Consider the following 4,639-nt stretch of genomic DNA (forward strand, 5'->3'; position numbering starts at 1 on the left):
ATATTGCTTTCAGAAAGCTTCTTTACTGAAACATTAAAACAGACATGACATTCACATACCTCACAATATTCATGTACATGGAGGGCTGCTCTTCAAACCGTTAGTTCAACAAATAATTAAAATGGTCATAATTTACTCTCCCCATGTTTTTCCAGACTCATACAAACTCATTTTTTGGAAAACATATGAATATATTTAATATTCTCTTTTTGTGTCCTCCATTGCTGGTCTGGGAGACCAGTATTTTATTTCGAACATACATGTTTGCTATCATATAATTTAAGATGTATTCACATATAAATATCAGAATTTACTTCTACAATAACTCTATATTTATGAAGCTTGAAAATACTGATTATCTAAACTATAAATGGATTAACAAATATTATGAGAAAACTAAAAATATATTAATTTATGTTGTAAAGACAGACAAAAGTCTTATAGGTTTGGAATGACTTGAGGGCAAGTAAATTATTTTTTGTGTGAACTTTACCTTTAAGAGCGAAGACCAAGAATAATGACTCTCCAAATCAGACAACTCCAAAGTTGGGTTGTCTTGCCCTGGCAACCAAAAACACACTTCTTTTTCTGACATTTCGCGACGCTCTCGCTCTGATCAGTGAATGTCTGTGCTCTCAGTGCTCTGCAATACGGGAGCGCGCGCTCTTCCGGGAGAAGTGCCCTTAGGACCCATATAAGGAAATTCCGCTCCATCTAACGTCACACAGAGCCATACTCGAAAAAAACTTTCGGAAACGTACAACATAATTTTTTAAACTTTGTCCATGTTTAGCATGGGAATCCAACTCTTTAACAGTATAAAAAAACTCAGTATGCATGAAATAGCATTTGACCCCCCTTTAATGTAAAGTTAGTCAATATTCTTGTTAGAAAGTAAATGTCATTGTAAGGCTGGAGTCGGTCCATCTGGACTGAGGGATGAATTCTCCCAAAGAGAACAAAGGACTTTCCTGATAATTAACATTTGAACACTCTCCTGAACACCTTCCTGCAGAAGTAACACTGCCATTGTAGACGCACCACACCTAGCAGTTCACACCTCACCATCACACTCCCTCCTCACACTATGTTCACCATCCTTTCTCCCTCACCCATCCTACCTCCACTTGGTTTCACTCAGAATGGTCAATAATATAATGCTCTACATCAGGGATATCCAACTCTGGTCCTGGAGGGCCACTATCCTGCAGAGTTTAGCTTCAGTCCTCATAAAAACTCACCTGCCTGAATCAATCTAGTAATCCGGTAAACACTGATTGCCTTGTTCAGGTGTGTTTAATTAGGGTTGGAGCTAAACTCTGCAGGACAGTGGCCCTCCAGGACCGAAGTTGCCTATCCCTGCTCTACATTAATGCAAGTTATATTTAGTCATGTTTTGGTGTCAGCTGTCTCAGGGTGACTGGTACAATGGTCTCAACCTTACAAAAGAAGAATAAAAGATATTACAGATCCTAAGAGTTAAGAGATATTTTGATTACTGTAATGGGAGTGCCCCTTCTTAGGGTCCTCAATGTAAATTACCTTCTGTTCCCATTGATTTGTAAACCTCCCATGTTTTGGACCTAAGTTAATGCAAATTCCCCATAGACGGTTTCATCGGGCGCACATGCCTGGACCGAAGTTAACTTCCGGTCTGTGTTGTGTATATCGGTCTGGCTCCAGTGCCTTCTACAAACGCAGTTAAAGTCAATGTGATGAGTAGACTGAAGTTGGGCTCAGGTGGTTGTGCTGCGGGAAGTGTTTCCCATACATTTATTTATTTTTGGAGACTCACCACAATTTTAAAACTGATCGATTTTCAAAAAGGCTTCGTTGAATAAACACGAGTAACGTTACGTACTGCACGTTTAATAATAATAATTCCTTACATTTATATTTTTAAATATCAAAATGAGGCACGCGTGTTTTTATATCGCTGTATTTCTGAAGGAAGACTTGCTTGTTATATGCCTGATAAAGCCGCATGTGGGCGTACCAGCTCTGCTTTGTTTACAGCTGTTACTGGGGAAACCTCTATTTCTCGCGCTTTATGTCTATGCTTTAAAACATCTTCTACTGGCAAATAATGAATTCGCATTTTCATTAAGTCCGCCTGATCCACACAGAAAACATATTTTTTTTGTTATCAAAAAACATCTACTCTAGAAGGACTTGGCTGTTGTTATTGATTCTTTAGAGCATCACAGTCCCGCCCACAGCTGGTGCCGGAAGTAAAAATTCAATGCAATTTCTGCATTGACATTTGGGGTATAAGCCATAAAAACGTAACCATACATGGTACACTTAAACCAGCTACGGCTGTACTAAGCGATAGTATATGCTCATATAAACGTAAAAGGATCATGGGGCACTAACCTTGTTTTGATATGAATGTCTTTTATTCGCGATGTCTTGGCTAAGAACTTCATTACCCGCAATCCCACAGTGATTGATTGGTGGAGCTCTTGTAACTGTCTGGTTAAACCCCACGAAGGTCTGTGAAGACTGAAGGTCATTAATAAAAAAATAAAATAAAATTATATTAAAACCTGTGTTGCGTTTTTGCACGGTAGATTTATCAGTGCAATCATGATCTCCTTGGCTGCCATGAGAGTTTTGCAGGGAGGTTGGTAACTTTAGTTAGCATTACTTTAGCTAGGCTACTGTAGCCTTCTTATGGTATGAGTCATCAAGCATTTTATGATGCCACTGTCAAAACAATATTTAGCCTAGGCATACCTTTCTGTGCATTTACTGAACATGTGTGTAATGGCAACAACATGTGTTGACGACTGAGCGGTGATTGCAGTCGGGTACAAAGCACTGCACTTTGTTGCTTATCGTTAACCACTTTCACACACGCACACAATAAAAAATACACAATAATTTAAAAATCAAAACACAATACATATATAAAACACTATTTATTTACATGATTAATACTGAAAGAACTGCTATTACTGAACATTCACTATATATAATAAAATTCACTGGAGGAAAAAGTTTGCGCGGGCGGCCATCACCAGATTTGGAAGTCGTTCAAAAGGCTCGTTCGCGGCTTCAGTCAAATTCAATGAGGTGCGGTGGTTTATGGGATGAGTAGTTCCTGCTCTCGAAATGAAAACATGTACACACTCTTGTACCTTTGACTTTTTGGGGATTTTGTCTTAATTTTTTCACTTGAAATGATATGTTTGATATGCTTTCAGATATGAGTTCAGCCGTAGCTGGTTATCCTCACACATGCTCTAAAACTCTTTAGATACGGATTTTTCCGAAAGTCAATGGGAGAAATGAATGGGAAATTTACTTCCGGCACCAGATCTCTCTCGGGCTGTGGGCGGGACTGTGATGCTCTTTTTGGAAGTCTACCAGAAGTTAAGTTAGGTCCACAAAAGCGCGCATGCGCAGTAACCTTTGTTTATGTTGTTGCCGTTTAAACCGTCTATAGTTTGTTCATGCCTCCATTTGGGGGATGTTTTATCTTGGTTTTGTATTTAGAGGACTGCAGCAAAAGGATCAGGGTGATTTCTGTAGCCAGAAAGCCTGTAGTGTGTTGTGTGTCTCTTCACTTCATACTATGTATTTTCTAAGGTCAGGTGAGCATAATTTACTTTTAGATTAATCTTTGAGAATTCGATGTTTTATATTGATATGATTTGATATGTTTGAATTGGATATGTAATTGGCAGAATACATATTTACCTTACTGATAATAAATTGTTACATTTTATTTTATTCTTTTTTACTCCGTAATTATTGACTCTAGTAGATTACGTTGAATCCTTGTTAACAACATGAGCACACGAATGAACGAGTTAATATAAAATAAATAATGTCAGAATAATAGGCCTACTAATTAGAAACAGACGTAAAACCAATTAATTTGCATTCCAACCTAAATTCGATGTCATAATAAAATGGAGTCAGATTTGAGTTTAACCCAAAATGAATAACTCTACATGCTGAAAAGACCAAACACACATGAATCCTTCAGCCAGCACCAGATACCTTCCTTGGAACAAGTGCGTGGACCTTATTATCATTTTACTAACAAGAAACATAGTAATTCAACTGAACATTTAGATACAACTAATGTGCACAAAAGTAAGATATATACTTTACCACTTATATTTTGACAGACAATATCCTAAACTACATAATTTGATTAACAAAAGCATCTATAGTTCATAAAACAAAACCCTCTATAGCTAACCTCACAACCTAAAGCAAACATATCACATTGACTTAGTATTATTATTTTCAACTTTAACAAAATAAACACTTTAAAACTCCAATTTCTCTCAGCCTTTCTGAAGTAGAATCAGACGGTCAGTGTGCTGAATTGTAACAAGTCAATTGGCAGCACATTTCACAAATAATTGTGATCAAACCAATCATCATTATCTAAACTGAGAAGAATCACATAAGATTTAGTCAAACAGATCTGTTCATATTCAAGCTACAGCTCTCTCTGTTGTGGTGACAAACTGGAGTCATTGCTTTTCTTTTAAACATTCAACGCATATTGTCAAGTGATGTAACTGAGTTTTTTCATATGGAATTAAAAAAACATGTCTATAATGCAGAGTTATCCAGTATTTAATCATATTCATAAGAGGGACATGCTGGGAACTTT

The 4,639-nt window shown here is 37.1% G+C and overlaps 1 non-coding gene across 1 annotated transcript; it reads right to left on the bottom strand.

Moving 5' to 3' along the window:
* Positions 1-4,322: 4,322 nt before the first annotated feature.
* LOC127964288 (small nucleolar RNA U13) lies at positions 4,323-4,423 on the bottom strand. The gene has a single exon (XR_008155027.1). It is a non-coding gene; the product is annotated as a small nucleolar RNA U13 (small nucleolar RNA).
* Between the last annotated feature and the right edge of the window lie 216 nt (positions 4,424-4,639).

Source organism: Carassius gibelio, chromosome B8 (assembly GCF_023724105.1).
Source record: "Carassius gibelio isolate Cgi1373 ecotype wild population from Czech Republic chromosome B8, carGib1.2-hapl.c, whole genome shotgun sequence".
Lineage (NCBI taxonomy): Eukaryota > Metazoa > Chordata > Actinopteri > Cypriniformes > Cyprinidae > Carassius > Carassius gibelio.